Consider the following 25,078-nt stretch of genomic DNA (forward strand, 5'->3'; position numbering starts at 1 on the left):
CATGTGTGTGTGTGTGTGTGTGTGTGTGTGCTTGTGCGTGTGCATATGTGTAAAGGTAAGAAGACAACTTGCAATAGTTGGTTTTCTTTTCTTTAAGATCATGTGGGTCTTACTGATCAGACTTAAATCACAATCTATTGCAAATCATTTTACTGACTGAACCACGTCACTGGCAAAAAACACTTTTAAGAGATTGGTAATATAATAAAATAATATTTTTATTTTAGTTCTTTCTGGTGCTTCTGAAGAAATTGAATTGAAGAATTGAAAAATTGAATTCTGAAGGAAGGAAAGGAAGGAAGGAAGGCAGGCAGGCAGGCAGGAAGGCAGGGACGAAAGGAAGGAAAGGTAGAAAGGTGCCATTTAGGACAGAGAAGTTGTACAGGGCAAAGGTCATGCAAATTGGGCCTAGATAAGTGCAAATAAAGAGTGTGGAAAGTTGTGCGTGGGGGGAGCCCTGTCATCCCAGTACTGGGAGGCAGAGGAGGAAGTATAGAAACAAATTCTAAGCCAGGCTGACCTTCATAGCAAGTATCCGGCAAGTCATGGGAGTGGGAGGTGAGAAAACCACACTCCACCATATCTTCTTATCTCATCAATACCTTGGTCATTTTTTCACGGTAAAAGGGTAAAAAACATTTCTTATAAAAAGGTAAAAAACATTTCTTGTTTATTCACTAGCTGGCAAACACTAGGTGTCCACAGTAACCACAGACCACGCCCACACCTCTTTGATCTTACGCATAAAAGCTCCTGCAGACCCACACAGTCCATCAGTTAGTGAGCTGCATCTCAGAGCTGCATTTCTCTCTTGCAAAGTGTGAGTAATGTTCTTAGCTTCATTTATCTACTTTGGCTTTCGCAGGTGGTGGTTGCCACAGTGTGAGTAATGTTCCTGTCTTGATTATCTGGTTTGGCTTTCGCAGGCGGTGCTGTAACTCAGGATACAGACCTCGCCCTCAGATGCTCATGTCTTCCACTGGGTAAAAAGGCTGCGTGGAGCTTAGGAGCCTGTTTCTACTCACAAAATCCCTGGCACCAACTGGTGAGTCTAGGTCCGGATCCTGTATTCCAGGCTCTGTTCTGTTGATAGCAGGTAAGAATTTTACAGGTACATTTTTTAAAATTTTCAGTTGAGTTTCAGTGATGGACTTATTTATCTCGTGGTCATTTAGTAATCTCTGCCAATGAAATGACTGTTTATAAGTATTATGTCTCTATTAGAAGAAAAAATGACAGAAAATTGAATAAATGACTCTTTTCTATTTATCTAATTTCCTTTAAGGACAACTTGAAGAATTTGTCACTACTAGGAAAATGAGGGTCTTGAATATAATGTTTCTGTGTTTATACTTGATTTATGGTTAACATATATATATATATGTTATATATGTATATATGTGTATATATACATACATATATCTTTAAGAATGTAGTATTTTCCTACTATCAGATAATATTAAACTTAACCATATTTTTAGCTGATTGACTTACAGCTAAATGAGTTTTACTTGTTCACTTATTCGTTTGTACCAGCACATGCTCATGACACACATTGAGTGTGGAGGCCAGAGAGAGGAATGAAAGTCCAGGGAGTAATTGAGACCTTATTAGGTAATGTATACTCCTGTCTCATAACTGGCTTGGTAGTGTATTCACTTAACTGCATGTAATTACCTGATTATGTAGGCATAATCCTCTCTGAACAACGCACAGAGAAACTACAAAATCCTTTTAACCCCTCACCTGCATGGGGTTACAGATACATCCCTCTCTGAGCAATAGCATAAGCTTCTCTGCTCCTAACAACGATCACATTTAGACAGTCTCAATTCAAGTTTATTCTCAATGTATCTGGTATGAATAGAAGGGTCAATCCAGCCTGAACTGGTGTTGGGTATATGTGCAGTAAGGTGATCTTAGTCCTTCAAGTGAACTTTTAGGAGAAAAATCATATTTACCATTTTTGTCTTTGCATAATTTTTCTTATTTATGATTAAAATCATATGCATTATGGCAAGGAACATGTGCAGTAGGAAAAGTGGATATATAGGACATAATCTACAATCAAAATACTAAACCATCCAAAATAGACTTCTTAGTAACCTATCCTGCCTTCCTTTAGCCTCTATTAAAAGAGACCCCAGGCTGTAACCTAGGGTCCTTGACTATTCTTACTTATTGGGCCCACTGTCAACCTTTTTATTTATTTTTTAAATCTCTTTTTACAGTTCAGACTTTATCCCGCTCCTGGTCTACCCTCTAACTGTTCCCCATCCCATACCTCCTCCCCTGTCTCCATAAGGATGTCCCTCTACCCAAACCACCCTACCTGACCTCCACACCCCCTGGGGCCTCCAGTTTCTTGAGGATTAGGTACATCTTCTCTGAGTCCATACCTGACAGTCCTCTACTGTATGTGTGTTGGGGGCCTCATATCAGAGGATGTATGCTGCCTGGTTGGTGGATTAGTGCCTGAGAGATCTCAGGGTCCAGGTTAGTTGAGACTGCTGGTCTTCTTATATAGGGTCTCCCTCCTCCTCAGCTTCTTCCAACTTTCCCCTAATTCAACCACAGGGGTCAGCAGCTTCTGTCCATTGGTTGGATGTAAATATCTACATCTGACTCTTTTCAGCTGCTTGTTGGTCTTTTGGAGAGCAGTCATGATAGGCCCCTTTTTGTGAGCACACCATAGCATCAGTAATAGTGTCAGGCCTTGGGGCCTCCCCATGAGCTGGATCCCAATTTGGGCCTGTTGTTGGACCTTCTTTTCCTCAGGCTCCTCTCCATTTTTGTCCCTGCAGTTCTTTCAGACAGAAACAATTCTGGGTCAGGGTTTTTGACTGTGGGATGACAACCCCATCCCTCCACTTGATGTCCTGTCTTACTACTGGAGGTGGGTTCTACCAATTTCCTCTTCCCACTGCAGGGCATTTCATCTAAGGTCCTGAAAGTTTCTCACCTCTCAGGTCTCTGGTACATTCTAGAGGGTCTTCTCACTTCTTCCCCCCTCCCCCCGAGGTTGACTGTTTTTGTTCTTTCTGCATGCCATCAGGGCTTCAGTCCTGTTCTTCCGACTCCATACCTGATCATGTCCCCTTTCCCTCCCTGTCCCCTTTCCCACTCAAGCACTCCTTCCCTCCCCTCTCCTGTGATTGCTTTGTACTCCCTCCCAAGAGGGATGGAGGCATCCTCACTTGGGTCCTTCAGCTTGTTAACCTTTTTGAATTCTGTGGATTGTATCCTGGTTATTCTGTACTTTTTTGGTTAATATCCACTTATTAGTGAGTACCTATCATGCATGTCTTTTTGGGTCTTAGTTACATCACTCAAAATGATATTTTCTAGTTCTATCCATTTGCCTACAAAACTCATGATGTCCTTTTTTTAATTAATTAATTTATTTATTTATTATATGTAAGTACACCACATTATATGTATATGTGGTGTCTTCAGACGCACCAGATGAGGGCGTCAGATCTCATTATGGGTGGTTGTGAGCCACCATGTGGTTGCTGGGATTTGAACTCATGACCTTCCGAAGAGCAGTCGGTGCTCTTCCCTGCTGAGCCATCTCACCAGCCCGATGTCCTCATTCTTAATAGCTGAGTACTATTCCATTGTGTAAATGAGCCACATTTTCTGTACCCATTCTTCTGCTGTGGGACATCTAGGTTGTTTCCAGCTTCTGTATATAACAAATAAGGTAGCTATGAACACGGTGGAACACATGCCCCTGTGGCATGGTGAGGCATCTTTTGGGTATATCCCCAAGATTGGTATACCTGGATCTTCAGGTAGATCTATTTCCTATTTTCTGAGGAACCTCCAGAATGATTTTCAGAGTGATTGTACCAGTTTGCAATCCTACCAGCAATGGAAGAGTGTTTCTCTTTTTCCACATCCTTACCAACATGTACTGTCACCTGAGGTTTTGATCTTAGCCATTCTGATTGGTATAAAGTAGAATCTTAAGGTTGTTTTGATTTACATTTCCCTGATCACTAAGAACTTTGAGCATTTCTTTAAGTACTTCTTAGCCATTCAAGATTCCTGTGTTGTCGATTCTCTGTTTAGTTCTATACTCCATTTTTTGATTGGATTGTTTGGCTTTTTGGATATTATCCCTCTATTGGAAGTGGGGTTAGTGAAGATTTTTTCCTAATCTGTAGACTACCTATTTGTCCTATTGGCTATGTCTTTTGTCTTACAGAAGCTTTTTCAGTTTCATGAGGTCCCATTTATCAATTCTTGATCTTAGAGCCACTGGAGTTCTGTTTAGGAAATTCCCCCCTGTGCCAAAGAGTTCAAGGCTCCACTGTCAATCTTAACCATATATACTTGAAACATTTGTAGCATTGCTTCACAAAAAAAAAAAAACAACCAAAAACCAAAAACAAACAAACAAACAAACAAAAAACCAGAATTATATTGCTTCATTTGCAAGTCTCTCTGAGCTCTGATTTTTCCATTTTTAGACAAGAGGCCAAGAAGCTGGAAAGTTTTGACAACTCAGAACCCAACTGAGACCCTAACCAGAGGTGAAATATTTGCTGAGCCACCCAGAAGGTAAGACAATAAACCCTCTGCTATATTACTGTTAAACACTTCCAACATTACATATGGTCCTCCTTCTTATTTGGATATCTATGGCAAGTTGAATTACTAGTTTGGTTGAAAAGATCTATCAGACTATGTTCTCTCTGCACTATAAAATGTGGGTGGCTGTGGCTGGACTTTACCCACCATTTCCTTAGCCAGAGACAGAAAAGATGAAAAGATGATGGAACAAAACTGAACCCTTGCAGCTTCTTAGAATTGATAAATATTTTTTTTACCTGTCCATTTCTTTTTCTTATGCCTTCCCTTCCAATCTTATACAAATCTGAGGTAGTTCTTTAAGTTTTTCTATTCTTCAAATTCAAACATTAAAACACATTTTTGCCGTACTGCTTGAATGGGCAATAGGCTTGCCTACAAAGACATGCAAATGGTTGAGAGGGAAAGAAGCATAAAATACTAAACATTTTTTTCATTGAGGAAATATGTTCTGTTTTAGAATAGGGATATCCCCTTTGTCTACCCTTGCTTGATGGCTTCTCCTGGATTTAAACCACCTGCTGGCTGCTATCACCAATATGGTTAAACCCTCTTTTTCTGTGACTTAATGTCTTATGACTTCTTCAAGCATCTCATTACTAAACTTTGGGGGAGTCCTAGTCTTCAGGTAATAGTGCCTGGATTCAAAGATTCAGAGATATTACAATTTTTGTCCTGCAAGCTGGTTAGGGAAGAATCACTTTTTACTTGATCCAAACTCATGAATCACCTTATGTCATGTCCCTTTCAAAAATGTAAAGGTATGCATGAGAGGCAATGGCATTTTCTTGACTTACTTGACTAAGTATATGGCCTGCCAGGATCTGATACTGATTATAATGATGATAATGATGACGATGATGATGATGATGATAATGATGACGACGATGATGATGATAATCAGTTACTATTACTAAGTATAGATAGAACTTCTCCCCCAACCCTCACTGAGGCAGTAACTTGATACAATGTCTTTCTCAAAAGGTTCATTGGCAAGAGACCAGGTTCCTCAACTAGAGGGTGGATAAATTGCTATTCTTGCATTGAGGGGTGCCACAGCTAACATGTACCTAAGAAGAAATTTATTTCTAAGCTTAAGGATGCAAAAGAGGCATCAATAACCTTCTAAGGTACTAAGACGTTCAGATTTAATAAGTAGTACTCTGGGAACTCACTTACTCATCCCATCTGTCTTTCCTCTCAAATGGATTCCTTTTTTCACAAGATCAGACTAACATTTTTTCTTTTTTCTTTCTTTCTTTCTTTCTTTCTTTCTTTCTTTCTTTCTTTCTTTCTTCCTTCCTTTCTTTCTTTCTTTCTTCCCCTTTCCTCTCCATTGCAAGTTCTCTTTTTGTTTTACTATACTCTTCCCTTCAGGTATATCATTACCCATTGGCAGAAGTTTGACCTAGTTAACAATTCATAGGTCACATTGATAGCTGAGATGTAGAAAAATGTGGCCCTCAAATGGAAGCCTTAACTACAGCATCATCCTTCATTCTATTCTAATTAGATTATTGCCATAGAAAACAGGGGAAATGGTATGCGATGCCTCATGTTCAGATGTTTATGATTTTATATCACCAATCCTGCAAAAGACATGCGAATCTAGATGAAGAAAATGTAGGTGTAATGGAGGACCCTCTATTTCAAGGTCCTTTTGTCTCTGAGGAGTAATCAACATCCTGCTGTCTTTGAAGTAATTTCTAGTACCTCTCTTACACCATAAGGAAAAAACCCCTCATTTCCCCTCTGCACTTTCTTGTGCTTCCTTGAAGTCCAGAAACTATAACTTCTACTTGTCTGTAACATCTGCAGGGAAACTTTATATAATACAGAAGAAGAAGAAGAAGAAGAAGAAGAAGAAGAAGAAGAAGAAGAAGAAGAAGAAGAAGAAAGAGGAGGAGGAGGAGGAGGAAAAGAATGAGAAGAACAAAGAGATGGAGAAGGAAGAGAAAGAGAAGAATGAGGGGAAGGAAAAGGAGAAGGAGGAGAAGGCGAAGCAGGCAAAGAAGGAGGAGTAGAAGGAGGACAAGGAAAAGGAGAAGGAGAAGGAAGAGGAGAAAAAGAAGAAAGAAGAGAAGGAGAAGCAGAAGGAGAAGAAGGAGAAGGAGGAGGAGAATGAGGAGAGGGAGAACAAGAAGTAAAAGAATGAGGAGGAGAAGAAAGAGAAGGAAAAGAAGGAGATGAAGAAAGAGAATGAAAAGAAAGAACAGAAGGAGGAAAAGGAGAATGAGAAAAAGGAAAAGGAGAAAGAGGAGGAGAGAGAGAAGGAGAAGGAGAAGAAGAAGAATTAGGAGAAGGAAAAGGAAAAGGAGGTGAAGGAGGAGGAGGAAATGAGAAGAAGGAGAAGGAAATGAAGAAGATGAAGAGAAAAAGAAGGAGAAGAAGGAGGAGGAGAAAAAGGAGAAGGAGGAGAAGGAAAAGAAGAAGAACAAAGAGGAAAAGAAGGAGAAGAAGGAAAAGGAGAAGAAAGAGGAAAAGGAGAAGGAAGAGGAGGAAAAGGAGAAGAAGGAGAAGAAGAGAAAGAACAAGGAAGAAGAGAAGGAGAAGAATGAGGAGAAGGAAAAGGAGAAGGAGAAGGAAAAGAAGGAAGAGAAGAAGGAAAATGAGAAGGGAGAAAAAGAGAAGAAGGAAAAGGAAAAGGAGAAGAAGGAGGAGAAGGAGGAGAAAGAGGAGAAGGAGAAGAAGGAGGAGAAGAAGGAGAAGGAGGAGAAGGAGGAGAAGGAGGAGGAGAAGATGCAGGAGAATGAGAAGAAGGAGAAGAAGGAGAAGAAGAAGGAGGAGGAGAAGGAGGGGGAGAATAAGAAGAAGGAGGAGGAGAAGAAGGAGAAGAAGGAAAAGAAGGAGGAAGAGAAGGACAGAAGGAGAAGGAGAGAAAGAGTAAGAGTAAGAAGAGGAAGAAGTCTTTAGGTACAAGAGATAACTGGACTCAAAGGGATTTTTACAGTATAGGAAGCCCTTTTAGTGACAGATATTCATCAGTGAAGGAGAAATTGAATGGTTATTCAGAAGGTCCAGATAAATTTGTCAGTGTGTTCCAGACTCTGACCCTCTGACTGATCTGTCCTGGAAGATAATTGTTCTTGTTACTTTCTACACTACTACAGAGAATGAAACCTATCAATGGCTAGAAAGGAGGTAGAGATGATTGCTAGAATCAAGATAACAACTGCACTACCTATTGTGGATTACAATACTAAGAAAGAAATATGGATGGGAGCAAAAGTCTTGGAGATTCTTATCAGGTGAATGAAAAAGGACATAATTAATTCACTTGTTTATGACAAAATAAGAAAGATCACCAAAGGGAAATGTGGAAATTTTCCTCTTTTCAAGAAGACTCAAGGAAACTTTCTGTAAAGATGTAATATTGACCCTATAACTCTAGATGCAAAAACCTTAGTGGGGCAATATTTCATCACCCAGTTTGACTCTAACACAAAAATTATGTGTCGGACCCAGATCCACTAATCCTGCTAGTAGAAAAGACCTTCACTGTCTATAGAAATCACAACTCAAAGGAGGAAAGACAATCAATTTAGAGACAAATCACAAGCAAAAGGATGACAGCCATAATTGGAACTGTCTGTGATGGACTACCCAAAGTTCAAGCAAAGCCTAGACACTGGAAAAATACTTCAACAGACCCTCATTCAGTTCCTGTTGTGTTTTCCAAGAACATAGGGAGAGTTAAGGACATCTAAGACTTTTATGGCTCCACAAAATGAATGAATCCTGGAGAGACTGTCATTGTCTCCACCAGAAAACATCTTCATGGCCACTGACAAACTGCAGTAAGCTCTGGATGTTCTGAGTAAGCAAACTCATCTTCTATAGATATGAACTACATTCATGGATGAACAATGGGTCCACAATTGTGAATGGAAGAGAAGATTAAAACAGAAGCACCAGGTCCATGCAAGGGCACAGTGGAAGGTCTTTGAGTGCAGTACCTGCTCAATGCTTAACCCTCTGGCTTCCTGCAAGGAACTGTGAGACGGACTTCCACCCAGGTACTTGAGGCAGTTTCATTGTGTAGGCAAAAAGGGAATTTAAGAATTGAATTCCAGGCTACATGTGTGCACCAGGGCCTGGCACTTGCAGTTTGCTTAACTGTATTGCATCCCTTTTAAATGTCACTAATCCCTGTTGCTTGCATCTTTGTATACAGAGAAGGGGTTATCAGAAGCCAGCATCAGCATAGAGCTGAGCCTTAGCAGAAGCTTATTTGCAAGGAGAACACAGGTCCAGTCCTTCTAGAAATCAACTAGCTCTGGCGATCAGCCCAAGGAGAAGAACAGGAAACAAACCTAAGGTGAAGGCCCATTCCTGAATCAACTCCAAAAGGTAACACATACCCACAAATGCATGCACACACACACACACACACACACACACACACACACACACACACACACACACACACCTATCTATCTATCTATCTATCTATCTATCTATCTATCTATCTATCTATCTATCTATCTATCCATCTATCTTTTTTTTCTATGATGGTCTAAAATAAGCAAGAGAATCAGAGAGAGGAGGATCCTAGGGGATGCCAGGAGCATTTTCTTTACCCACTTAGAATTGAAAGACTGATGTGAAGATTCTCAGTTGTATCTACTACTCTGAAAATAGTTTTGACATTGTGTTATATTTTTCCAGGTTTTTTTTTTTTAAAGAAGTATCCATCCAGGAGTTATCAGCAATGTCCTTTCGTCCTGCAGTAAGTCTAAGTCTCTCTCATTTTTGAGGACCACTCTGACGAGGGTTTACTTGAGGCTGAATTTGATCCTATGTACTCTCATGGTCATGGAGGGTTTGTTGTTGTTGTTGTTGTTGTTGTTGTTGTTGTTTTGTTTTGTTTTCAATTTCTCAAGGTTGGGTTCAACATAGTATCCAGTTAGTAGGCCAGGTTCTGACCTCCAGATGGGGCTCCATGAGGCTACCCCCTTGGCACCAGATCAGTACCAATTGGAAGGAAGATTCTAAGATATTTTGGCTGGATTGAGTTGTGTGACCTTTGATAGTATCAGGTATCTTGTTAGGGAACCAATAATAGCTGAAATTATTTTGTGATTATATTTGGTGAGGAGGAAGTAATTTTAGTATATGTTTATAGAAATAGAATTTGAGTTGGCCCAGAGATGGGTCTTCTGCAGCGGATGTCTGAGCTTAAATGGCCAGACAAGTGAAGGAGGATAGCAGGAACATGGACCAAGGAAAGGAGAAAGTCCATGCGAGGGCACAGTGGAAGCACCTGGTGGGAAGAAAGGTGTTACCTTTTGGGGTTGATTCAGGAATGGGCCTTCACCTTAGGTTTGTTTCCTGTTCTTCTCCTTGGGCTGATTGCCAGAGCTAGTTGATTTCTAGAAGGACTGGACCTGTGTTCTCCTTGCAAATAAGCTTCTGCTAAGGCTCAGCTCTATGCTGATGCTGGCTTCTGATAACCCCTTCTCTGTATACAAAGATGCAAGCAACAGGGATTAGTGACATTTAAAAGGGATGCAATACAGTTAAGCAAACTGCAAGTGCCAGGCCCTGGTGCACACATGTAGCCTGGAACTCAACTCTTAAATTCCCGTTTTGCCTACACAATGAAACTGCCTCAAGTACCTGGGTGGGAGTCCGTCTCAAAGTTCCTTGCAGGAAGCCGGAGGGTTAAGCATTGAGCAGGTACTGCACTCAAAGACCTTCCACTGTGCCCTTACATGGACTTTTTCCTTTCTTTGGTCCATGTTCCTGCTATTCCTCCTCCCATGTCTAGCCATTTAAGCTCCATGACCATGAAAGAGACTGAATAGGATCAAATTCAAGCTGAAATGAAACCCTTCCCTCTGATTCTCTTGCTGTCTGTCTGTCTGTCCATCCATCCATCCATCCATCCATCATCATCATCATCATCCATCCATCCATCTATCCATCCATCCATCCATCCATCCATCATCATCCATCCATCCATCCATCCATCATCATCCATCCATCCATCCATCCATCCATCCATCCATCATCATCCATCCATCCATCCATCCATCCATCCATCATCATCCATCCATCCATCCATCCATCCATCCATCCATCTATCCATCCATCATCTATCTATCTGGAAACTTGGTTGATCATAGCCAGAGGTATACATCTGCTAGACCTTGGATTAACAGGCTGAGAAATTTTGTATATGCATTCCAACTGAGGTCTCAGAATTAGGGACAGAATAGGAGAGACTCAGCTCTGGACCCCTGCTCAGCATGAAGCAGTTACAAGAAGACTGACATTCTCGGCCTTCGGCTTCTCTAATGAATTGGGTGAAAGCCTCTCAGAAGAAAGTTGAGGCAGGCAAGAACAGGGAGTATGTTAGTGGCCTGGGACCTTATTTGGTTTTGTATTATGCATCCATCTCTTAAACTTGGTAGCCTAGCTCCCTCACCTGCATGATATCTGCATACACCCTTCTTTCCAAACAATGCACAAAGAAATCTCACACAGTGTTAGTACCCTACCTGCATTAGGCTACAGGTACACCCTCTCTGAACAAGGTTAAAAGTTTCTTCACTCATAACAGCAATCGAATTTAGATTGTTAATCTAATCGAACTAAATTCCTCATGTATCTAGTATGAAGAACAGAAGAAGGGAAAATCAGGCCCAAACTGTTTTCAGATGTTTGCACAGTAAGGCAAACTATCTATCAAATGAACTTTTAGGAAGAATACTATACTTCCAGTAGCTGCCATTGCATAATTGGACTTACATATAGTTATAATCAGGTACATTATGGGAAGAAACGTGCAGCAAGAGAAAAATATTTGACCTTTATCAGTCAAAATACAGAACCCCACAAAATATTCTCCAAAGTATCCAGACCTGCTTTGTTTTAGACTTCCTGACTACTCTTACTTATTGGGCCCACAGTCAATCTTAAGAGTGTATTGCTGATCAAATTTGCAATCCTCTACCATACACATGCTGCCTGAACAATCAGACCCCTCCATGTGCAGTCCTTGGTTGGTGGTTGAGACCCTGGGAGCTCCAGAAAGTAGGAGAGGGCGGGGTAGCAGGCATGGGGAAGGGGGAGGCAACAGGGGTTTGTTTTTGTTGTTTTTGTTTGTTTCTTTGTTTTTTGGAGGGGAAACTGGGAATGGAGAAATTTACATGTAAATAAAGAAAATATCAAAAAAAATAAAATAAAAAAAAGTGTATTGCTATCAAACTTGTAGCATTGCTTCAATCAGAATAAACTTACATTGTTTCATTGCAAATCTGTGAGTCCTTACTTTCAGTTAGTTTCTGGATACAAGACCATGGAAACAACTGTAACTCCAACCAAGGTTGACAAGAGCAAAAGTTGGAGTCAGTTCTTTCCTTACACCATGGTGGGGCAGGTCCCAGTGATCAAATTCCAGTCAGTACGCTTAGGGGTAAGTGACTACATGCTAAGTCCTCTCCTTGGCCTTAAAGGGAATATTCCAAACAGCCACAGAAATGACAAAACTTGAACTTCTAATTTTCATATGCTAAAATATATTCTTGCAAATACAAATTCAAATGTTTTAAGAATTCAAATTCATGCAATAGGTAAATTTTATCAAATGCACATAATTTAATAATGGTGACTTAATATAAACAAGTACATGTTCTAAGTTATCAGTATTAAGTATTAAAAACATAGTTTTATATACTTTGTTACTTTCTTTTTTAATTTATACAGGGTGGCTTAATAAGTTATCATTTCAATTACTGATGTTTCTCAGGGTACAAATATATAGATTTATATTTATTCAAAAGAACCATTATTTTGAAGAAAGCAATCATATCTTTAGCAGTATGTTAGACTGAAGGCTGTTTCCTTCAGTTGCTCAAATGAATTAATATTTACTACATACCTAGATCATATTTAAATTAGATGAAACAATGCAGCATTAACTGCTAAACATAATTTTCTATTTATATATCTTTGCCTCTTATTTCCATATTTCCATATGATATTCAAGGCCTATATACTTGGGGTATACTCATGAACATATTTATTTTTTGCCTTCATGAGAATCTATACTATAAATCAAATTTATGACTATAAATGAGATACATATTTATAAACTCTGCTAATCTTCTACAAAATAGTAATATACAGAAGATAAATGATAATTACCTACTCTCTAACTAGGCATGGTGTCGCATGCCTGTAATTCCAGCGTGGAGGAATCTGAGGCACAATAATTAGTAGTTTAGGTCAGTCTAGTCAAGACAGCAAGACAATCACCACCCTCAGCCTTAAGGAGAGAAACTTCAGTTTTTAGAGAGTAGTGATGCTACACTTACAGGCCAACGTCTTATGGCTACACACGTTTCCCAGCATGATGCAGTTGAGGGCTCAGCCCTAACTGAAGCACTTGTGTTGTCTCCTGCAACGTCATGTCACAGGGAGAACGGTGTAAGAACCACCGTTCTTACAAGCTAGGGAGAAGGGCTGTAAAATGCAAGCTTGTGGACAACATACAGCCGTTTCAGTCAAGAACACTCAGCAGCTCTGAACCATTATTTCAAAGAAAACAATCTTAACTTTAGCAGTGTGTTAGAATGAAAGCTGTTCCATCTAACCTATGAGTGACTGTGCTTGCTCCGCATGGGAATGAAGTTTTCCGCAGCTAGACAAAAGGGAGGGAAGAACTCAGGAGGCCCCACTCCTTACCACTGAATTATATTTTATCCTTGATTTGGGGCAAGAGGGAGTCATTACTTGTGGTTTGTAACTGCTGGTGACTCTATCAGGCTCTGATGGATCGTCTTAATTCAGTGATCACATAGATTATTCTGATTAAACCCAGGGGGTGGTGCAACATGTCATAAATCTTGCAAAGAGAATGGGGGTGGGGTACTACAGGGGGTCTGGGTGTCATCTGAGAACTAATTTAATAAAAATTAAAACAAACAATCAAACAAACTAAAAGTATCTCATCATGACAGAATTTTAAACATTGGTCAGCCTCTTTTTGGCCTTCTTCATACTTGGCTTTAGCCTTGGTACACCCATTCTGTGTTAGCAATGAATCTCCATGAAACAGTCACTAAAAGCAGTCTCTCATCATGATAAATCCCCTCTTGTGACTTAATGCTTTATCAGCCTCCTCAATCTTCACCCCGGTACTTAGGTTTTCAGTGTTCTTTTAGCAAATTCATTCACTCATTTATTTATTTACTTTATATCCCAATTGCAGCTTCCCTCTCTTCTCTCCTCCCAGACTCTCCTTTCCCCCTCCCCTTCTTCTAGAAAAGGAGAGGCCTCCCATGGACATCAACCTGCCTTGGCATATCAACTAGATAGGAGAGGAACAGGTGCATCCTCTCCTATCTAGGCTAGACAAAGCAGCCCAGTTAGGGGAAAGCAATCCAATGGCAGGCAGCAGAGTCAGAGACAGCCCTTGCTCCTGCTGCTAAAGATCTCACATAAAGACCCAGTTGCACAACTGTTACGTATGTGCAGAGGGCCTAGGTCTGCCCTATGCATGCTCTTTGGTTGGTTTCTGTAAGACACTGTAGGCACAGATTACTTGATTCTGTAGATCTCCCTATGGTGCCCTTGACTTCCCTGGCTTCCTTAATCCTTCCTCTCTATCTCCCACAGGATTCCCCAAGCTCCACCTAATGTTCATCCATGGGTCTCAGCATCAGCTTCCATCAGTTGCTGGGTGAAGCCTCACAGATGGCAGTTATCCTAGGCTCTTGTCTTCAAGTATAGAAAAATATCATTGATAGTGGCAGAAATGGGCTCCTTCCCATGGCATGGGTCTCTAGCTTAGTTTGTACTTGGCTGGCCATTTCCCTTAATTCCCACTCCACCTCCACCCCTGTACATTCTAGAAGTCCTACAGCTGGGCTGGCACCCCAATCCTTCCACCAGAAGTCTTGAAATTGAGCTTGGCTACAGAAGACAGCCTTTCAGGTTCCATATCACTATTGCTAGGAGTCTTAGCTAGGCTATCCTCATAGATTCCTGGGAGTTTCTATCTTTCTAGGTTTCTAGCTGATCCCATAGATGCTCCCCACATTCCAGTTCTCTCTAAGCAGACAACTTTTAAAGACAATTTAACAAGAATCCATCCCCTCTATATCAATCAAATTACTCTCAGATTTTTCTATGTACTGGTCCTTCACTCTGCTCATCTGAATAAATCCGAAGCTATGTATTCCCATCCTTTCTCTTCAGGAGCTCCATTAAGACCTGCCTTGCTGGTTACCTTTCCCTCCACCTGTAATTTTACTTTTTCTATCACCAAAGATTTTCTGCAAAATATATGCAATGAAAGGTTATAACCAATGTATGCTGGTGAGACAAGAAGAGCCAGAGTTGCTGAGAGGAGCACTAGATTAAAAGCATGAATAATTTTTTTGAGTTTTTTATTAATCATTTTATTCATTTACATTTCAAATGATATCCCCCTTCCCAGTTACCCCTCCACAAATCCCCTCATCCCATTCCTCCTCTTCCCCTTCCCTATGAGGGTGTTCCTCTACCCACTCACTCACTGCTGCCTCACTGCTCTAGCACCCACCTATGCTGGGCATTAAGCCTTTAGAGGACCAAGGGCCTCCTCTCCCACTGATGTCAAATAAGGCCATCCTTTGCTACATATGTACTGTTAAGAAAAGGAAAGATGATTTTTCTTTTACTTAATAAATAATAACTTTTCCAGAGTACAAAAAAGAAAGTATAAATGAATTTGTCTATAAAATTTTTGATAAAGCTCTAGTATCAAATATTATGCTGATGCAATACTGTTATTTGCTTTTTTCTATTGAAATGATGACATTTTCTTAGATTAGTAATCTTTTCTTTATAAAATGAAGTAAAAGACTTTTCTTTACCTCATGAATAACCTCAAGAAGTTAAACATTTGGGTTCTTAGTGGAATAATTTTCCATGTTCAGTATTGATTTGACCATGTTCTTGATTATTACTGAAATAAAATCTTCACTTAAAATATCTGGAGAGTCCCTCAAGTGAGTTATCACGTATATCTTCCTTAATTATACTCTGTCTCTATTTAGGGATTAAATTCAGGTATTTTTATATTGTATGCAAGTGTTGTTGTTGAATTAATCCGTAATCCTTAAGACTTTTTTGATACCATTTTGGTTGAATAGGAAATCAAGTTTTGTTTCTGAGCATCATTGTCCTATCCAACTGTGTTCAGATTTTCTGAAAACTTTACGTATTTTACCTTCTCCAAATCAAATCCTAAAGGAGATCATTGGTTTTTCCAAGGAAAGAAATGTACATCTAAAGTTGAGTGAGGCACATGCTTCACTATGTTCATAGCAGCCTTGTTTGTGATAGCCAGAAGCTGGAAATAAGCCAGATATCCCACAACAGAAGAATGGATACAGAAAATGTGTTTCATTTACACAATGGAATACTACTCAGCTACTAAGAACAAGGACATTCTGAGTTTTGCAGGCAAATGGATAGAACTAGAAAATATCATCTTTGGTGAGGGAACATAGACCCAAAAGAACATGCATGGTATGTACTCACAAATAAGTGAAATATTAGCCAAAAAAAGTACAGAATACCCAAGATACAGTCCACAGGACTCAGAAAGGTCAACAAGCTGAAGGGTTCAAGTGAGGATGCCTCAGTACCACTTGGGAGGGAGAAGAAAGCAATCACACGTGGGGAGGGAGGGAGGGATCTGGAAGGGAAAGTAGGGTCAGGGAAGAGAGGAACCTGATGTGGTATTAGGTGAGGTAAAAGGACTGAAGCTCTGAAGGCCAGCAAAAAGAATTGAAACAGGCAACCTTGGGAGATAGGAGGTTGGGGGCAACCACCAGAATATACCAGAGACCTGGGTGGTGAGAGACTCTCAGGCCTAAAAGGGAAGGACCTTAGATGAAATGCCTGACGTAGGGAGAGGGAACTTATAGAGCCCACCTCCAGCAGGAAGGCAGGGTATCAAGTTAGGGAAGAGGGTTGCCATTCCACAGTCAAAACTTTGACCCATAATTGTTCCTGTATGAAAGAACTGCAGGGATAGAAATGGAGAGGAGCCTGAGGAAAAGAAGGTCCAGTGACAGGCCCAAAGTGGGATCCAGGTCAAGGGGAGGTACCAAGGCCTGACACTATTACTGAGGCTATGGAGCACTTACAAAAGGGGACCTATCATAATTGCCCTCCAAAAGACCAAACAAGCAGCTGAAAAAGTCATATGCAGATATTTGCACCCAACCAATGGACAGAAGCTGCTGACCCCTTTGGTTGAATTAGGGAAAAGCTAGAAGGTAAGGAGGAGGGTGACCCTGTAGGAGAACCAGCAGTCTCAATTAACCTGGACCTCTGAGATCTCTCAAACACTGGACCACCAGCCAGGTGGCATAACAGCTGATTTGAGGCCCCTAATGCATGTATAGCAGACGACTGTCTGTTTTTAAGAGATGAACAAAGTCTATTGAAATATATTGAGTGACAAATAACTAGAGCCCAAGATATTCTTTTCACTCAGAAAATAGAGGATCAATGCACTAACACCATTGCAGAGAAATTCTTTAGCCACTCATCACTCAATCTGTCCTACATGATTAATTCTTGTTCTACGTCATCTTTGATGAGCAGTAATGGACCTACAGTATCTTTTCAACTATAGAGATCTAGAAATCCCAACTCTTACATTGCTATGGCCCATGATTATTTAAGAAGCACCATCAGAGGCTTCTGTCATGGTATTTTTTCTGTGGTTATCTGGGATAGCTCTATTTGTTGCTGATAAAGCCCCCTGCCCTGTACCTAATTGGTTGGTGATGATTGGGTGGTGTCAGAGTATAACACAATCAACTAGAGAAGACAGAGTTGAAACGTCTGTGCTTGCCATTACTTTAAAAGTTTGAAAAGTAAAATACTGGATGAAAGTTAACTACAAAATAATGCAATTGATGGGGAAATTTATCTGGCACTTAAAGTCAATTCAAAAGGTTTAGACTAAATATACATGCATGGAAAGATTAATTCTATTTTTCAAAGAAGAGTGCATATGGCATCTAACATAAAATAGATAAGCATAATTTTCACAGAAAAAGATTTCAGATGTAATAGTCATGAGCCATCATATGTCATAAATATCAAACATGTAGTTAGCATATACCAAGAATATATATATCAAGCAAATATATTAAGCATGTCTGCATAAGGAAGAAACACCTAAATGTAATAATCTATGCTTGCCTTGCTGATAATTCAGAAGACTTCATGGTAGTTATAAACCCACCATATCAAATTACTCTCATTAGCTAAGGACTCACCTGAAGCATGTGAGTTTGAGTTTTAAAACATTTTATTAAAGTCTTTATAATAACACTTGCTTTTACTATAAAATTTTGATTTCTTAATTTTTATAGGCTTTAATTTAGCTCCAAGCCAATCCAAAATGAGCTCTTTTAAGGGATTTTATAATTGAATGTGGTAATACCATCTGGGTGTAAGAAAATATTGCACAAAAACAGTTTTTACAGTCACACACATGCATGCATGTATACATACATATACAGACAGAGACATAAACAGCTTAACGTCTTCTGATTTTAAAATTTAGCCACAGTTGAGGCATTAGCATAGAAATATAAACCTCATTGGTTTATAGAAAATAATGGAACCTCATTGCCTCTCTTTTTCATTTTTACAAAGATTATGGTTTTGGCAGATGGATATATTGAAGCTTAATATAAAAGCTGAAGCTTTTTCATTATTATTGGTATAATACAGCTTTATGTTGACCTTTGACCTGACATATAATTCTGTAAAGCCTGTGGGCTAAAGCAAGGAGTGAGAGAGGAGAGACAGTGGTTATTATGTGGTGTCTCTCAGGCCTGTTCTTATAGATAAACATTTAGTTTGCTTTTATTTAGACTTTTTAGCCTGCCTCATACTGTTGCTATTGGTGTTCCTAAGCTTACACAGAGCCAGTAACAACAGAGAGGCTTACAAGAAAGCCAAAAAAATTAAATGACAAAGTGAGGTCTGGCAATTGGAGGCAAAGGGGTAGAATGGGTGGAGGTATAGAAGTTGAGAAGATTGAAGGACTTAGGTTAAGTAAAGACAGAGGAGGGTAGAAAAATTGGAGTTAGAATAGGTTATGGGAATGTCTCAGGATAAGAGACACTGGGGAAGAAAGATGGTCTCCGAGGGAAGTGCTGTCTCTGATAAACTTTTTGAAGGAATGACATGGTTTTCATCTGCAACAAATAAGTGGATGGGGGGAGAAGGGCTGTGTGCTACTTGGATGAAATTTCAGAGATATGAAATCAAGCAGCTTCACAGAATGAGACAGTTCAGAAAGATCCCAAGTTCTCTCAAGAGCATGTGCCCAAAGTCTGGGGTGTGTGGAGTAATAGATGACTGACAGTTTACCTAGACAATGAAAGAAATGCCTCCCAGTGCTAGGGGCCTTGGACCGGAAACCGAGGTATGGATTCCTCAGAAGGATTTACAAAGTTTAATCACATATTTAAAAAACTGTAGAAAGATTTAGAACAATAGTAGAAAAAGATAAAATTGAGGAAAAACAAGTAGACTTAGAGCGATACCCAAAAAATGTCTAGACTACTGGGCTATTGGAATTGAGAGGGTAGAGACTCACCGTATTTGATTTTGCTTTCCAAGTGAGGTGCCAAAGAGTTCAATGAGATAGCATCATCGCTTGGGTGAAGAGAGCAGGATGGAAGTCAGCACAATGCCCAAGTCACAGCAAGTTGTAGAAAAACAACAGTTGAGGGGCAGCCAGAATTTTGTTCAAGTCGTGGCATCATTACCACTGTAGTAAATCATCCAATCTGGACATGAACGTGGAAACATTTTATTAAGTCTATTACAATAGGAAGAGGGGAGAATCATCCCACAAAGACTCATAAAGCTTAAGTCATAAATGTCTCATGGAAAGGATGGGCAAGCAAAATTTTATACATACACAGACTCTTGGTCTTTTAAAGAAGTAGAGAAGTGAGAGGTGAAGGTGAGGGTGTTCCTAACGCCCAGGAAATACCACTAAATTCTGAGTTAACAGTAAAATATTGACAGGAAGTACTGGTTTGTGGTTATGCACACACAGGAAGCAGCTTTATTTTAGCTGGCCAAACAAAGAATGGGAAAAGTACCAAGAGATGAGGGGTTGATGTCTAGCGACCCCTAGCAAACCAGCTGATACTAGTGTCAAGAACATCATTTGATTAGTTTCATTAGCCCCTAAAACTAGTCACATTTCCAAAAATGCCCCTTGAAAATCATGAAGTTTTTTTTTCCCTTTCACTGGCAAAGGAGTTGTTATAAATGGTGTTGGTTATTTGAAGTGTTGCAATGAGTCACACGGGAAATATTGTCAAATCCAAAGAAGTTCACAGACTGTAAGTTAGATTTGTATGAGTAAACATTGGTAATGTGAATGTTTTAAACATTGTACTCTGCATGGGAAGGATGAAGATGATAGTGAGTGGTTTCTGCTGCCCATGATAGATCTTTCTGCATCAGACTCCTGCAACTTTGTTTACGGTAAGACTACAGTGTAGTGTTATACCATTTTAGTTACTTTTTGAACATTAACATGGTTTTGTAAGGTTATTTATTTAACTTGAATATTGTACATTTTAGGCTGATTATCTTCTCTTCAGGACTCATGCCATTGATCTTTGAAGTTTTGATGCTTAAAATTTATTCCTGATATAGGAACCTATTTATGTGGGAATCTTGATACATTTGGAGGGAAATTTTAGTGATATTATGTGTAAATATGATATGTAATGTATTAGAAGTTTTGTATTATGTCTAAAATGCTTTCTCTGTGATAATTGCATACATTTATTTTCATAAATTAGAAATATTAAACATCCTTTTTGAGATATTCTTTAAACATTGCTTATAGAAAGCTTACTCAAATATTTTGTTTTGGGTAGACTTTGTTTTGTAAGAAATTAGAACAACTAAATGTGCCTGTCAGTTGGATTATAAACTGTTCAGTTTACCCCTTTCGGAAAAATGTCAACAGTTTCATCTTGTTGGGTAGATAGATTTTTTTTTTTGCTAGTTTGTTTTACTCTGTTTCTCTTTGACACCATTATTATGAATGGCAAGCCAGAGAGTTGCATTTTCAACAGGGAAGAATTGCTGGCTAGCTTGGCAGAGAAGGACCATGTCGAGTACTCTGGGCTACACTTGATGATATACATTTGAGATTCTCTGTGGTGTCTTGCAGCAGAAAAAAATGTAGGAAGACCCACCTGCTATGCCTGTGTGAACAGACAGAAAAAATTCATGAAGTCGTCTGAATCACTGATCTAGTGATCAAGAATAATCTTTCTTGAGTCTGTTTTCGATCAAAAGTGGACGAGACTTTTTAAGAACACATACTATGTTTCAGCACAGACAATGGCTGCGTCTTCTGGGTTCTTAGGCTCTATTCCTGTGCACTTGTGTGTGAAATACTTTGTTGAACTTTTTACAAACTGCATGTGACTGTTGAATATGCAGGCCCCCATGTGCTCATTTTCTCTCTAGCAAACAAAGTCTAAATTTCAATAGATGCCCTATCTTTCATCTTTTATAAGTTATGGAGCCTTACTAGATTATTCATTTTTTTCTGTTGCCTTATATATCTGGCTATAGTGTGAGGACTTATAAACTAAGGTTTCACTTTTCTTCTTGTTAATTTTCTACGAAATAAATGTTGACTTTCCAGACCCTTATAGCAACTCTAAGTTGCTGTCTAGTCTTTTCTCCAAGGGTGTGGGGTATCACTGTAAGCTCAAGACTGAGAACTCATTATTAGCCTATAAGGATATGTCATCTCATTGGCTTACTCTTTATCTGCTCTCAACATGAGTAGATAGCTGATGGAACCACTTAGAAAGGGTCCCCAATGAAGGAGTTTGAGAAAGGATCGAAGGAGCTGAAGGGTTTGCAGCCCCTTAAGACGAACAACAATATGAACTAACTAGTACACTCAGAGCTCCCAGGGACTAAAACCCCAACCAAGGAATACAAATGGTGAGACTGATTGCTCAGGCAGCATGTGTATAGTAGAGGATGGCCAAGTCGGTCATCAATGGGAGGGGAGGCCCTTGGCCCTGCAAAGGTTCTGTACCCCAGAGTGTAGGGAAATGCCAGGGCCAGTAAACGGGAGAGGATGGGGTGGCGAGCAGGGGGAGGGGAGAGGGAACAGGGGTTTGTTCTTGTTGTTTTGGGGATTTTTTTTGGAGGTGAAACTGGGAAAGGAGAAATCATATGACATGTAAATAAAGAAAATATCTAATAAAAAATAAAAAAAAAAAGAAAAGAGAAAGAAAGAAAGTCTAGTGAAATTTTCAGGTCTCACACTCCTTATTGAAAAACTAACCAACACAGTCAGCTCAATGACCAACATAATCATTGTAGAAGCTTCAAAGCTCGGTGCATAAGATATTCACAGTATCATGGTCTGGATAGGTTTGAGGTTATGCAGCAGTTACACATGCTGATGACAAAGCCCCCATTTTAGTAGGGGAGAGCTGTCAGAACCTTAAGAAGTTATGCTCTGATGAAGTAGCAAAGGCCTTGGGTACTACTTTCAGAACAGATTAACATAAGTCTTGATGAGTACAATAGCTTTTGAGAAGATTACTATAAAGCCAGTTTTGTTGTATTGGCTTTTCTGTCTTGCTTGCTGTGTCACTATTTGTTTTTGGTTTCTTTGGGCCACATGATTCCACTATGCTGCTGTCCATCATTTGTGTTATAGCTGGAACATCATCACAAAAGTCAGGCAGATGCCAGGTTTATGCTCTTCGACCTCCAAAGCTGTAAGTTTTTTATTTTCTATATTAGGAAACATCAGATATTTTGTTACAGGGTCAGAAAATGGACTAAGAGACAGACAATGAATAATTGAATTATAAACTCTGGTAATAACTAGTGTAAAGGTATATCTAGAACCTTCTCATGTTGGCTTCCAATTCCATCTGAACTAAGTTAATTATTGATAGATTCTGCAATTTTTGTCTAACTTCCAATTTAGGGCAAAAAGTGCACCCCTATTCAACTATATTCAATGCTTACATTCTAGTTTCCCTCTGTTGGTCTGATAAAAGCTTTGATGAAAAGAAGGAATTTATTTGGCTTACACTTTCAGGTCATAGTTTATCACTGAAGGACCTCAGAGATAGAACTCAAAGGCAGAAACCAGAGAGAAATACTGCTTTCTGCCTTGTTTCCTTCTTTATGCGTATCTGGCTTTCTTATATAGTCTTGTACTATCGTCCAATTGACTGGGCCCTTCTGCATCAATTAATAATCAACACCATCTCTCAGATATGATATTTTCACAAAACTATCAAATCTAGACAATTCCCCAATCTAGCTTTTCTTTCAGATGATCATAGGCTAACTGCTTCTAGTTGGCTTGCCTCTAACTTTCCCACACTAATCTTAGTTAAGGTTTATATTTAAAGTCTTTCACTACAGAGCTCTCACAATACTTTCTATATTGGAGTCTCTGAAAAATTCATTTGATGCAAGCTGGGCAAAACTTTTGTTTAGCAATCATTGTATAAATAGCATTTATTCATAGTTTAATGGCCTATGTTTATTTACAGTTTTCTTGGAAATTACTCAAAAAGGCTTCTCATATGCTTTTCTGTTAGGAATCCTTAGTTATTAAGAGCTGTTTCATCAGTGGGAGTGATGTGGATGCACACTTAGGGTGTGAATTCAGGTCCCTGGGAGCCATCACAAACTTGGTACTTACTGTAGCCTTATCCTTGACCATATTTTTAAAGCCCCATTTGCCTGGTCACAGAAAAAAAAGTGAAGCTACAGGTCTTGATACTTCTGTGGAACAAATTCTAAGCTTTCTGCCTGATTATATGGTTTCTCATCAGATACTAACTGGATGAGTGCATGTAACAATTTTCACCCAACCCACTAACTTCAACACATTCTCCTTTCACAGCACTGTTCACTGAGCAAGCCATTGAATCCTGTGCTCTCCTGAAATACCAGCACCAGTGTGATGGTCTTGTTTCAGTTAGGAATTTTATGTACCTCACTCACATGGATTAACAATCTCACTGAGAAACATGACCTAACATTGTGTTGATGGATCTGATCTCAAAACTGACACCAGAAGTTATGGAGAGGGATCTATCATCTATCCTTTGGAATAGGTTGTTGGAACTTGATTCTTTACTCACAGTAAAACTGGTTCAGGTGGCAGAATTACTGCACTTACAGAGCTTGTCAACTAGTCAAAATTAGAGAATGAATGCATGTTAAGAACAGACGTAGTTTGGGAAGAGCTTAAGATGTTCACATGCTTCTAGGATGAGAAACTTACAAGGCATTCCTGTTGAGGTTGACATTCTCCTAAAGGAGTAAAGGAGATTATTATACAACCTTAACCCTTAAAGGGCAAATCTTAGTGACATTAAACATGAAAGAAAACCCTCCGGTTTTATGCTTTACCAATACAATCCCTGGTACTCTCAAGATGGCCTTTTGTGATTCTAGATCATTTCAAAGGAATATTAATAAAATTTCTCCATAAAGGTACTCATGGAGTGGATTGCTACCAATGCAGCAACTGTCACATGGTAGCCAGTTATTTTCAGGACATATATCAATTGCCAGCAACATAATTTTGTAAAAACTATAAAAATGGGGCATGCTTGGCACCCAAATCCTCAAAGGTACTTTGAAAGCAATCAGATAGATTTTACCCAACATCCATAGGATTTGAAAATGTCTTATTGTACATCAGGACCTGGCACATCATTTTCTTTTTGAGAAATTACAGCTATTAGAGTTACTGAAATGAGATGGTTGATTCATTTTTAAATTTAGACATCCTATATTTTGCACTAAGTGATGAGAACTTACTAGAAACCCCTATGAAAGACTTATGTAAAATATTACTCCTTACACTGAAAACTATATTGTATTTATCACCCACATTCTTTTGGATAGACTAATCACATCCTTCACTAAGCATAATTTGCAAAGACGTTTGTGCTTAATATCCCAAAGTTGCTATGAGTAGCCCTACAGGTTTTCAGTCTCCTTACTCAAGGATACATTGGTTATACTTATGAATCAGATATTGAAAGTTTAACCTTTTAAAAAGTTATTGGAGAATTTTGTGCCTGTAAACAATGAGTCTTGATTAAATCCATCTCATCTCCCTCCCATCCAATGCTATCCTCTTATTACATTTCCCTCCCAGATTTGCAACAATGGAAAACCAACCAGTTAAAATGTGAATTGTGGAGATGAGCTAATGGGCACATTCTTGTACCAGAACTCAGAAAATATTCTATAAGAGGCAGTGAAAAGATTGTAGGGGCCAGAGGACCAGGGAGGTTGGTGTGAGATTATGTCTTTTAGTAATGTCAGAAGCTACACTTATAGACAACTATCAACATGATGGCTTAAACATCAGTTGAATTAGGATGATGCTAATAGACATGCCAAG

General features: G+C 39.3%; 3 long non-coding RNA genes across 4 annotated transcripts in view; 2 read left to right on the forward strand and 1 right to left on the reverse strand.

The window, feature by feature from the left end:
• LOC116081604 overlaps positions 1–19,538 on the reverse strand; it is a 53,201-nt gene extending 33,663 nt beyond the window's left edge. For both annotated transcript variants that reach the window (XR_004114927.1, XR_004114926.1), the window contains exon 1: positions 19,226–19,538. This is a non-coding gene — a long non-coding RNA (uncharacterized LOC116081604). The remainder of the gene's footprint in view (positions 1–19,225) is intronic.
• Positions 785–6,463, forward strand: LOC116081606. The gene is made up of 4 exons (XR_004114929.1): positions 785–820; positions 927–1,096; positions 4,479–4,569; positions 6,418–6,463. It is a non-coding gene; the product is annotated as an uncharacterized LOC116081606 (long non-coding RNA).
• A 503-nt stretch (positions 19,539–20,041) lies between the features above and the next one.
• The window catches only part of LOC116081605, a 63,339-nt gene continuing 58,302 nt past the window's right edge, over positions 20,042–25,078 (forward strand). Inside the window, exon 1 of the long non-coding RNA XR_004114928.1 lies at positions 20,042–20,130. This is a non-coding gene — a long non-coding RNA (uncharacterized LOC116081605). The remainder of the gene's footprint in view (positions 20,131–25,078) is intronic.

This window comes from Mastomys coucha, unplaced genomic scaffold (genome assembly GCF_008632895.1).
Source record: "Mastomys coucha isolate ucsf_1 unplaced genomic scaffold, UCSF_Mcou_1 pScaffold7, whole genome shotgun sequence".
NCBI classification, from domain to species: Eukaryota; Metazoa; Chordata; class Mammalia; order Rodentia; family Muridae; genus Mastomys; species Mastomys coucha.